Source organism: Acinonyx jubatus, chromosome C1 (genome assembly GCF_027475565.1).
Source record: "Acinonyx jubatus isolate Ajub_Pintada_27869175 chromosome C1, VMU_Ajub_asm_v1.0, whole genome shotgun sequence".
NCBI lineage: Eukaryota > Metazoa > Chordata > Mammalia > Carnivora > Felidae > Acinonyx > Acinonyx jubatus.
Window position 1 is genome coordinate 44761799 of NC_069381.1, and position 12913 is coordinate 44774711.

Consider the following 12913-nt stretch of genomic DNA (forward strand, 5'->3'; position numbering starts at 1 on the left):
GAAAGCACAAAACCCGAGCACAACAAGCTGGGTGTGGGGAGATGCTGAGCATCTGAGTCAGCTCCCAGAGGCGAGCAGATGCTGGATCCCTTTCACCAAAGTCTTCCTCAATTTCCTTTCTTCCCTACTCCAGCCAGGATACATCCTGAGCTGCAGCAGCTGATGGAAACCGGGCATAGAAACCCATGGAAAAGTCCAGAGAGACAAGAGGAATCTCGAGCCAGGTCTTTCCAAAATCCAAAATGAAGGTGACTATGAAGGTCCTTCCAGCTGCCGCTAAAATGGAAAATTACAACCATTTCCTCCAACGTCTGGTTAAGTCTCTCCTGAAATCTTGCTTCATCAATAACCTCCTGTTTAAGGTACAACCTTTCCCTTCCTCCTGTGGCACAGAACCCTCATCAGTCTTATGCACCCAAAAGAAATCACATTTTTTTTTGAAGACGAGGACCAACAAAAAAATAATGAAAAATTAAATCCTGTTCCTGAATCTTCCTTTGTCTTTTATCTATTTTTCTTTCTTTTCTTTCTTTCATCTAATTTTCTCAAGAATTTTTCTTTCTTTCTCTGGCTCCATTTTCTCATCCCTCATTCATTTTTTTTTAATTTATTTTTTTAAATTCAAGTTAGTGAACATACAGTGTAGTATTGGTTTCAGGAGTAGAATTTAGTGATTCATCACTTACATATAATACTCAATGCTCATTCCAACAAGTGCCCTCCTTAATGACCATCACCCATTTAACCCATCCCTCCACCCACTTCCTCTCCAGCAACCCTCACTTTGTTCTGGATTTAAGAGTATCTTATGGTTTGCCTCCCTCTCTGTTTTTATTTTATTTTTCCTTCCCTTCCCTGATGTTCATCTGTTGTGTTTCTTAAATTCCACATATGAGTGAAATCATATGATATTTGTCTTTCTCTGCCTGACTTATTTTGCTTAGCATAATACACTCTAACTCCATCCACTTTGTTGCAAATGACAAGATTTCATATTTTTTTGATTGCCAAGTAGTATTCCATTGTATATTATACCGCACCTTCTTAATCTACTCATCAGTCGATGGACATTTGGACCCTTTCCATAATTTGGTTATTGTTGATGGCACTGCTATAAACACTGGGGTGCATGTGCCCCTTCAAATCAGCATTTTTGTATCCTTTGGATAAATACCTAGTAGTGTAATTGCTGGGCTGTAGGGTAGTTCTAGTTTTAATTTTTTGAGGAAACTCCACACTGTTTTCCAAAGTGGTTGCACCAGTTAGCATCCCCACCAACAGTGCAAGAGGTTCCCCTTTCTCCCCATTCTCGCCAACATCTGTTTCCTGAGTTGTTGATTTTAGCCATTCTGACAGGTGTGACATTATATCTCAATGTGGTTTTGATTTGTATTTCTCTGATGATGAGTGATATTGAGCAGCTTAGCATGTGTCTGTTAGACATATGGATACCTTCTTTGGAAATGTGTCTATTCATGTCTTCTGGCCATTTCGTCACTGGATTATTTGGGCTTTTTGGGTGTTGAGTTTGATACATTCTTTATAGATTTTGGATACTAACCCTTTATCCAATATGTCATCTTCTCCCATCCCGTCGGTTACCTTTTGGTTTTGTTGATTATTTCCATCACTGTGCAGAAGGTTTTATCTTGATGAGGTCCCAATAGTCATTTTTGCTTTTGTTTCCCCTGCCTTCGAAGAGACATGTCATGTAAGAAGTTACTGCGGTCAAGGTCAAAGACGTTGTTGCCTATTTTCTCCTCTAGGATTTTGATGGTTTCCTATCTCACATTTAGGTCTTTCATCTATTTTGCAATTATTTTTGTGTTCCTATTCACTTTTAAATCCACTGCAAGCTGGCCCTTCTTTTTCTCTCTTGAACACCAGTTCCACTGTGCATATTCCTGCCTTTATCTTATTTGACATCTTGGCAGCATTTGACCTTTTTGGCCATTCCTTTCTTTTCACTGTCCTACTTGGGCTTGGACTTTTAAAGTACTATTCTTGCTTTTGTTTTTTCTTTTTTTAAAAAAAATTGTTTTTAATGTTTTTATTTTATTTTTGAGACAGAGACAGAGTGCAAGTGGGGAAGGGGCAAAGAGCGAAGGAGACCCAGAATCTGAAGCAGGCTCGAGGCTCTGAGCTGTCAGCACAGAGCCTGACACAGGGCTCAAACCCATGAACCACGAGATCACGACCTGAGCCGAAGTTGGAAGCTTAACCAACTGAGCCACCCAGGCACCTCTTGTTTTGTTTTTCTATCTCTTTGGCCACTTTTTCTCAGAGCTTCTCACTGTTTCCCTTGCTCTTCTCTTAAATATTGGTGTTCCCTATATTTCATCCACTTCATTCTTGTTCAGTTTATTCCTTTCTCACTCCTCACTTAAGGATATTTTTGAGTATTTTCTTTGTATCAAGCATTGTTCTAGGTAACAGAAATTTGTAGACAATTCTGTCCCATGGAGCTTAGAGCATAGAGGGGGAGACACAGGATTTTCTACTCTGCACACTGTTACTAAAATATTTCATCCTCATTCATCATTTCAACTACTACCAAAATGCTCTTAACTGTATAACCTATGGTTTCTATTCTGAACTTGATTCTATATTCCAGACACATAGCTCTACTTCAAACTCCTTTAGGGGCGCCTGGGTGGCTCAGCTGGTTGGGCATCCAACTCTTGATTTCGGCTCACGTCATGATCTCACAGTTCACGAGTTCAAGCCCCACATTGAGCTCTGCATTGACCGTGTGAAGCCTGCTTGGGATTCTCTCTCTGTCTCTGCCCCTCCCCTGCTTGTGCTCTTTCTTTTTCTCTCAAAATAAATAAAAAACTTAAAAAAAATAAATTAAATTAAAAAATACTTACCAAACTATACAAGACAGAATCTCCATCTCTTACAGGAACTTAATTCTGCTTATTTAAACTAAATTTCTTTTCCCCAACTTCTATTTCCTGTGTCTTGTGCGAATGGCATCATCACCAAACCAGCCATTTAAGTCCTAATCACAGGAGACACTTAAAAGTCTTCCTTTCTTGCAAAGTGGGTGGAGGAGAGTAGAAGGTACTGGCTTCCAGTTATGGAATGAAAACGTCACGGGGAAGAAGGGTATAACAAAGGGAATATAGTCAACGGGATTACAATAGTGTTATATGGTAACTGAGGGAAGCCACACTTGTAGTGAGCGCAGTGTAACATATAAAGTTGTGGAATCACTATGTTGTACGCCGAAAACTAATGTAACATTGTGTGTCAGGTACAGCTCAATATAAATAAATTAATTAATTAATTAATTAATCAATTGCTGTTTTTCACTTATCTTTCATCCAATCTGTTCCCAAGTCATAAGGGTATCATCTCCTAAGTATCTCTTACGTCTCTATGTCTCGTTTACAAAACCCTTGTAAACACTCTAATCAGGTCAGCATCATTGCTTCCCTATCTTGAATTAATAAGCTCCTATTAGCCCCGTATCATTATCCCTCTACAGGTGTGCTTTCTAACATACAATATGGATCATGTTACTGCCTTGCTGTAAACCCTTCAGTGCTTTCCTGCTCCTGGGCAAAGACAGAAGTACTTCCCAGTTCGCAAGGCCTTCCACAGAACAGGCCTTCCATCATCAAGGCCTTCATAAATCGAGCCATACTTCCCCAACTGCTTTTGGTATGGTCACGTGTTCCAATGGCACAACCAAACTGAAAGCTTTGGCATTATCAGGGTGGGAGGTATCTCATGCTTATGCCTCAGTGACACTGCAAAAGTGCTTCCCTCTTCCTGAAATACCATACTTTTCCTTACCTTTTAGAACATCTTGCCATTATTCAACATTTGGGTCTGAGGCTAATGTCTTCCCTTACACCATCAGGAATAATCAATTTCTTTCTTGTGTTTGCACATGTTTCATTTATGGCGACTTTTATATTTTAGAAACTGCTTTGGTATTTTAGGCCCTAGAAGTTACAATTTTCACTTCTGTATCCCCTGCTCTACAAAGAGCCATCAGCACATAGTTGATGCTAGGAAAATATGTGATGGAATAAAAAGCCCTACAAACCAACCTGGGCTTTACTTGGATTCATTTGAATTTGCTATTGTTTTAATCCCATAGTATGTATGTGTGTGTGTGTGCATGTGTGTGTGTGTGCGTGTGTGCGTGCTTTAGTTTTTTCACATGGAGAACGATATTTTTAGAATGTGCATTATCTCTGGATACAAAATGTTTTGACTAAATCTAATCTGTCACTGGTGAGCACCCAGCCTGGAAACAGCAGAGCCATTTCTGAGCTCCTGATACAGCACTATTTCTGGGGATCAGCTGGTTATCCAGTAGCTGGTTGATGACCTTGAATCCATCATTTCATCATGGAGGGAGCAGTATTTATTCTAACAAGAATAGACACAATTCCTAGAGAAAGATTTTCCTTCCCTGCTCACATCCTTAAGACAGTTCTACCTTTTGTGGCCTTACAGAATACTTTACCCATTGCTACAACATCCTACGTATCATTGCTTCCAATTAGTGAAAACATTTTATAACAAAGGAAGTATAACACAGGGTTTCCATTTACAGACTTTACTAGTCTTACCATGTGTCCCATTATTCATATATAATTGGCTTGAGAGAATGATGAAATGGCCTAACAAGGGCTCACTTTTGACACTATGTTGGACACAACCTCCTATGGAGAAATTTTTGCTTGCGAAACCATTATCCTGGGTTCAATAGGTTTGGGGTTACTACTGTCCTAAGGGAGCAACACTTTCATCAGAGTAAAGTTCTATTAACGTTGAATTAGACAGTACTGAGACTACCACTCCCTCATATTTTCAGCAACTCATGTTGCTGAACCAATAGTTAAAGAAGGGTATCATTGCCCCAGCAAGGATATCTCTAAGTCCAATTACCAGAGGGAAATTGAGATGCTATTACACAATGGTGGTAAATAGAACTGTGTCTGTAGGGGATTCATTGGGGTACATCTTATTCTCCAACAGTTCTGTTCAGTGGAAAATGAGGGCAATCCAAAACAGGATTTTCTAGGACTTACATCTCATAAGAATAAAGATTTGGGTTACTTCAATAGATAAACAATGTCACCCAGCTGAGGAATTGGCAGCAAGTAATGCAAATGCAAATGGCAGTGGAAGAAGGCAGCTATAATTATTGACATAGGCCTCATAAGACTTATATGAAAGCTGAGGTTATATCTGAATGTTTTCCTTAATTAATATTTTTCTTGTCCCCCGCCCCCCCCCCTCCTTTATTTCTACCCACAGTCTTTCCTTAAAAACCTGGTGATGGCCAGAATTCTTTCAGGCTTCAGATAGGAATTTCATCAAACTGAAATCCCCATGGGACATTATGGTACCTGATGGGATTTTTGTGCCATCTGTGTTGAGGGAATCAATCTTTCACCTGGACAAAGACAAGAGGGGGTGCTGAAGGGCAAAGGTGGTGGCCATTGCCAAATTTCTTCCAACTGGACCATTATATTTACTTTCCACCACTCTCCAACCTGCACTGTGCTCCTGGACACTGGCTTTATTAACCCATCAACAAGTTCCCATGATCAATGGCTTCCATGGGTTCAGCCAAAGGGAGACAAGAGAGCAGAAGGCAGAAGGAAGGTGAGATTAGGTATTTATTCTTTAGGCTATTTTCATGACAGATCACGTCAGGTTGGCTATGTCCTTGATCTGAAAGCCACAGGTCCTGTCAGGGATCCTCTACTAAGATGTTCCTCTCTAGGTTCTGACAACTAAGCTTCTTCTTCTCAAGCTTCATAGCATAAGCCTCTAATCAGTTCCTGTTACTAGCCCCGGGGTACTCCAGCATCCCTTGACTATACCATCATGAATATTTCTTTTTGAAAACCATCCTCAAATCATTCAGTTGGACAGTGTCATCTGTTTCTAGCTGGGATGTTGACTGATAGAGCTGGTGCCCCTTGCATTATGGAAGGATGGTTCTGATTAAATAAGAGTCTTAAAAAGACCGCTGTTACAGATTTATACTCCTGGGGAGGTCCCAGATTTCTGGATGAAATAGCTTTAGGGGAGACTTAAGAAAAAAAGTCTTTTTTGTTGTTGTTGTTGTTTTGATAGAGCTGTTAATAGGGCTTCCCTCCACCACTTCCCCCCAAAGCAAGAAATATGTCAGGGCATCCTAAATGGAGGTTTGGATTCATTTCAATTTGCTCTGATAGTGAATTCCATAGCTGTGGACCTTGGACTAGGATGGACTAGGTGTAGCTGGGGACTCACAGTGGCTGTTGTTGGCTGGCTGAAAGGGGCATTTATGAACAGCCAGCCACAGGGTCAAGCCACAAAGTAGCATAAAGAGGACAGTGTGCGCTTCTCTCAAACTGCTAAGTACATTTCTAACAAAATGATCTTCTCCATATATTAACAGCAACAATAAAAAATTGAATCACCTGTGAACTGGACCATGAGGGAGAAATGGGTCTCCGCTTGAAAGGAAAATGACTCAGGAATCAAGCTCATTTACTCCAGCCCCCCCACAAACCTTCCATGACTTTCTCGATCCCGCTAACCATGCCCCAGGGCGCTCTATGGTTCTAACTAGAAATTCAGGGGCATTCTTTGCCTCTCCCTCTACTCACCTCAAGTTTTGACTGAGCCTGGCTTACTGGAATTATCCAGACAGACTGGGTTCAAGTTGCAGCTCTGATACTTCAGAGAGCTGTGACTTTGACCAGCACGTGTTTCATTCTTTAGTTTCAATGTTTTCATCTGGAAAATGGAAATAATGATATCTAATAACCCTTGATTTGACATAATATGAGCGCAATTAATATGTTCAATGAGCATGATTTGGAAAGTAATTAAAACATAACTCTGTTTTCCATCATCCTTTCAAAACATTCTAAGTGAAAGTAATCTTATCATTCCCCTGGATGAAAAAGACATGTGCAGATCCTATGATTTTTCTCTTGTTCTTTCTCTTAGCCTGAGGCGCTAAATAGTCCGCAGTTCTCGAAGGAGCAAAACCTGGCTCCTTAGAGACATCAGACGAGGGTAAGACACAAAAATAATTAGGTCTAGGGGAATAAAAAGAAAAATGACCGTCATATTAGAAAATTATATAACTATCTCTGGAAAACCTAAAAGAACCTATGGACCAATTCTTAGAAATAGTAAAATAATTTTAAAATGTGGCTGCTTCTAAGATCAATATATACAATTTCATTTCATCCCTTTCAACCTCCAGAATAAATAAAAGACTCACATATAACAATAAGAAAATGCTAAGGATCTTGGAAATATAATTTAAATGAAGATTTGAATTAATGGAAAAATACAACATAGCCATAAAGAGAGATTATTTTAAATATGTTAATTATCTCCAAATTGATCTACAGATTTAAGACACTTGCAGTTAAAATCCCATTAGAATGTTCTGAGGAAGCTGACTCCCTGATTCTAAAAAAAAAAAAAAAAAAAAAAGGAAGTAGAAGCCTGAAATGCATAGAGTATCTTTTTTCAAAAAACTGTGTTTCTGAATACAATAAAAAATAAACAAAAATAAAATGTATGTGAAAGAACAAAGGCCAAGAAATAGCCAAACACTTCCAAAGTGAAAGGATGTCTTCTATCAGATATAAAGATTTACTATAAAGCTTGTTAACGAAGACAGTACAGTATTGGTATAGATACAGACAAACCAATCATAGGATTAGAAAAGAGATTCACAGAACAGGGCTGCACATATATGAAAAATTGATATCCGACAGAGAGGCATCACAACCTACTTGAGAAAAGAATTAATTAGGAAAACCAAATAACCCAGAAGAAAAAGTGGGCAAAAGTTATGAATTGGCATTTCACACACACAAAAAGTCACACTTACACGGCAAAAAATATTTGAAAAGAGATTCAACTTTTTAGAAGTCCGGAAAATGCAAATTGTGATAAGATATTCACTTACCACACTAACAAAAAAATCACTAAGTTTGCTATCTGTTGGTGAGGATACGAAAGAGAATGTAAATTGTTATGACAAGTAGTTGACATTGTTTTATAAAATCAAATATCCGCATAGCCTATGGTCCAGAAGTAGTTCCACTCCTAGAGATGTAAATGGGTACCAGAAAACAGGCAGAAGAATAATCATCGCAGCCACGCTTGTAATGGAAAAATAAATAAATGAGTAAATGAGTAACACAATTCTAATCTATAGGAAAAGGGCACGTAAACTGTGGCAGTTACACACATATTACAGAAGAATGAAAATTAACCATTGCTACAGATTATGACACCAATGAATCTTAGACATCACCCTGTAAAGCAAGTTTCAAATCATTAAACTCTTTGATATAACAAAAATGATTTTGAAATAAATTATTTAGAGAATATATACATATGTGATGGAAGAATGGAAATAAAGGAACGATAAGAAGAGAATACTAGAATTCTAGAATTGATACCATTCTAGTTCTTAAAGTTGGTTGTGGGTGCTTAGGTATTCATTTTATTGTTTTGCTTCTAACTATATTATACATATTCTTTGTCTCCAAAATGTTCCTGAGACTCTTAATTTTTTTCTACCTTTTCCCTCTTTCCTCTGTTCCTTCCATTGTGAAATTGAGACTATACAGTGAATAATGTAATTCAGTTACTGAGCATTTCAGTTTGATCTGCTTCTCAATTATCATTTCTATTTTGTCTGTTAAAAGCTTCTACCTTACCACTTATTTCCAAAGTATTCACTTTTACCTCATAGAGAACAGCTCTCATCAGGTGCCTTAAATTCTCTGTTTAATAATTCCAATATCAGGGTTATCTCTGGGTTGGTGACTATTGTCTTTTCCCTTAAAAGTGGGCCAGAGTTTCTTGGTCCTTTATATGTGAAGTAATTTTTTATTAAGTCCTAGACATTTTGGGTATTTTGTGGTGAGGTTCTAGGTCTTGCTAAAATCCTCTAATGAATGTCAATTTGTTGTTTTAGGAGGGAATCAGGTCGCACCATCCGTGGGTGGTTGTTTCAACATCAGTTCTGTTTTCAAAGGCTTTGCTGTTTCATTGCATCTCAGGGGTGAGTTAGCGATTTGTGTCAGTTTATACACAGACTCAGGGATCCCCTTTTCCAGAACTCTTCCTTCCAAGATCTCCTACACACTCTTTGGTTTCCATGGAAACCAGAGGACTCCCTTTCTGAGTCCTCTGGCTAGAAAATCAGGGTTCTCCTTGTGCTATTGAGAAGTTCTATAGAGATGGGCCTACCCTTATGACAAGGTGCTTTGAGAAAAGAGGAGGGAAAGAAGCAGGATTTCCTCTATGTTCTTTGGGCCAGGGGGGTCCTTCTTCCAGTTTATTTGGCCAGAAAGACAAGGGGACTCAGATGTCCACACCATGACCACCACTGCTATCATGCAGCTGCCCAAATGGAGCCTGCCTCAGGGAAGAACAAGGATGAAAGAAAAAAGCCAAAAAAAAAAAAAAAAGTAGGACTATTCTTCTATACTCTCCAGCTCATAGGAGGCCCCTACTCTCAGTCCTTTGGTTATAACACAGGGGAATTTTTTCAGAATTTTGGTATAAGTCCCTACTCTGCAGTATGGAACTCTGACCTACCTTTAGGTCAAAACTGGGAGAGATAAGAGGGAAAAACCCTAACCACACCCCAATTATAGGTCATTAGTCAACAATGGACCTCCCTCCCAATCTGCCTGCTGTTGTTAATGTTCAGAGTCTTTAAATCCTGTTTTTTTAATCTGTCACAAGTTATTAGCTGTAATCAGTGAAAAAGAGAGGCTAGAGTGAACTTACTCCATCTTGGCTGGTGCCCAAGTCCATATATTCTTTTTTATACATTGAATACTACATAATACAATTAAAAATTTTTTTAAAAATGGTCTGTCCCCAGAGGATCTCATAGTTCACGGGAGAAGACAGACTCTAAACACACTGTTTTAGGGAATTTGGCTTGAATAAGGAGAAAAGAAATAGGGTCAGAGGTAAAAGGAGACAAAGAGTAACCCTGAATGAGGGAGGTGTTTTGTGGGTTCTTTTAATATTTTTGGTTTTTTTGTAGTAAGACTTCGCTAAAGCGGGGCTTATAGCTTCTCCTGCCCAAGAGTTAGCACACTTTAATTATTTTATATTTATTTAGAATAACTTATTTCTGCCTTCCTCCTCGGATGCCAAGCCACATGAAAGCAGGTCCATATCTGTGGTTCACCCTTGTGCTATTCCACACAGTAGGTGGTCAAGATATCTTTACTGACAGATTACGAAGTATTGGCACTTATTTGTTATACCACGTGCTATCAGGGCTCTGCCATATCCTCTTGCCCGTTACTTCAGTGTACTCTAACCCAACCTCTAATTGCCAGCTCCCAAATTTCTCCGCTTGAGGTCTTTCTCAGGCTTCTAAAGCATGTTCTGTCTACCTGCTTGGCAGGTAGTCAGTGCCAAGAAACTACTATCTGCTAGGAGAAGACCTCAACCAATGACTGACAGAGCTGGTTTATAAAAACTCCAGGCCCTCCCCCCTTGGGAGGGTTAACTCTGTGTCCTGTATCCTACAAGGGCTCTCAGAATTTCCCCAGCAGAGTTTAGTTCCACCAGCCCACGGTGATAGCTGGTTCGATAATGCACAATTGACTGGCTGCCTTTTCTTCTCTGACTCCCTTTACCATCCTCTTTTGGTATCTCTTTATCCTCTGATAATAAACCACTTTCACCTAAACCCTAATTTCAGGGTATGCCTCTGGGGCAACCGACATTAAAACAGCTGCATATTCCACCTACACAGGCATGGTCTTTTATCAAGAAGTTTCCCTGTAGCTGGGAGAGTGGGCAGAGCACTCGACTTCACGCCCGACGGTCCTACTTCATCCACTTACCATCTAGGCAACCTTGAACAAGTCACTTGATTACTCTGAGGCTCAGATTTTTTTCATCTGGGAATGTGGAATTGATAAAAATCTACCTCATTATATTCTTGTGAGGATAAAATAAAATAATTTACGTGCAGAAAAAAATAATATAATATATGTGCAGAAACTTACCACAGATACCAGTGCACAGTGAGTGCCTAGTGCATTCGTGTGAGCTGGCTGAGTGTAAGTATAAAGAATTCTTTCTTGTGCTGTGAATCATCATGCCTGCTTTATTTTTTTTTCCCGATGTAGAGTGGGGGTTATATTAACATGCCCAGTCAACATCAGGAATTGCTAATGGTGGGGAAATGTTGGAAAGCTTGTATTGTTTCATCTTGAGAAGCATGCTTCTAATTAGCCAGAGCCTGTTTTATTTCAACATAAATGAGCAATGGCTCAACGGATGGTCCCACTATTCCTGAGTCCCAACGTACTCCAGAGGAAATGTACAACAAACACTTCAGAGAGAGCACATCATCTTTTAATTTATGTGGATTTCTCTTTTATTTGAGAATTGTTCCATGAAGTTTTCATGGCTTCATAGACTTTTAGGTCATAACGAAGCCCTAGTGATCGAGAACAGTCGGACCCCATTGTTTTACAGCTGGGGAATCAGAGGCTCCAGTAGCTTCTTTTCTCTCATGGTATTTCAGAAACAATGACAACTGTCTTCAAATATCTAAAGGATTAATAAAGGAGAGAGGAGGTAGTCTTATTAAAGTGACTTCAAAACTTAAAGATGGCGGGAGCATTCGGAATTCTACAGAAGAGGGAAGATTCTACCAACGAGAGCAGTTCAGCAACAAAAGAGATGACTAAAGAGATAAGCTCACCATCACTGGACATATGCAAGAGGCTATTGAACCTATATGGAATGCTCTACAAGGAATTCTTGCTCGTGAAAGGGAGAATTACCTGGGTATTCAAGTACCTTCCAACTTTATGATTCTATAGTTTGGGGTTTCCTACAGGAAATACTTACACAGTACAGAGCTTTTAGTATATGCTCCGTGAAAACGACAATTGATTTCTACCAAACCCCAGTGGGTCCTTTTATGTTGCCCAAGAGATCATTAATTCTCACCTCACTCCTATGAGCCCCTTGTTTTTTCTCATATTGACACTGTATTCAGGGCCAGTTGATCTCCTTTCCAAGCAATCTGGAGGCTCAGGTGTTTGACACAGGATGGGGATCCAGGAAGCCAGGCCTGGCCCATGGGAATGAAGATGGCTACAGCAGCCGTGCAAGTGCACCTCTCGGACTTCCCTTCAAGAAAGAACCTGCCATTCAGCTGTCAGGAGCAGTGAGCCGACAGGCTCCAGTCATTAGCGCCTTTAGGATTCATCTTAGCTTTTAAGCTGAAGTCCTATCATTTCCAGGGAGCCCTCACTGCTGGCTGAGCATGGCAAAGGCACCAGGGCCTGGCCATGTCAGCCTGGACTGGGACTCCTCTTTCAGGCTCTTTGCCCTGCAGCTCGCATTGGATCTGTGACTTTTCCGATCTGGATCTGCAGCTCTCCCAGCCTGGTCTTGTTTCTTCCCTTCTTTCCTTTCCCGGGTGTCACGTCTACATCACAGTCTGAGGCTTTCCCTACCCAACCCCGCTTCTCTTCCTATTACCTCTCACAGACACAGCCCTCAGTAAAGCTTTTACACCCCTAACCCCATCTCCGCCTCTGCTTCTAGAAACACCAGTCAACTCAATGGTTGCCCTGCAACTATGGAGACTATGGCAAAAACGGGAACAAAAGTCCACATTCTAAAGAAGGAGAATCTGAATCATCAACACATCTGAGGAGACTGAGAAAGCAAGAAAGAGACCTGAAGATAGGGTGTGCCACAAAGACCAGAGGGCAGCACTGAGGCTTTAAGAGACAAAGCCTGGAATGATCCCTTGAGAAAAAGAGCTGGGCGGGGAACTGTGCCCATAGGGACCCCGGCCACACTGTTGCTGCTCTTCAGACAGATACCGCCTACTAATGTTTGGCATTTAAAGGGGCCA

The 12913-nt window shown here is 40.2% G+C and overlaps 1 long non-coding RNA gene across 2 annotated transcripts in view; it reads right to left on the bottom strand.

The window, feature by feature from the left end:
• LOC106975017 (uncharacterized) overlaps nt 1-12913 on the bottom strand; it is a 240249-nt gene that overhangs the window by 172847 nt on the left and 54489 nt on the right. For both annotated transcript variants that reach the window (XR_008294900.1, XR_008294901.1), the window contains exons 4-5: nt 6630-6759; nt 1562-1692 (exon numbers count right to left, since the gene is read on the bottom strand). This is a non-coding gene — a long non-coding RNA (uncharacterized LOC106975017). The remainder of the gene's footprint in view (nt 1-1561; nt 1693-6629; nt 6760-12913) is intronic.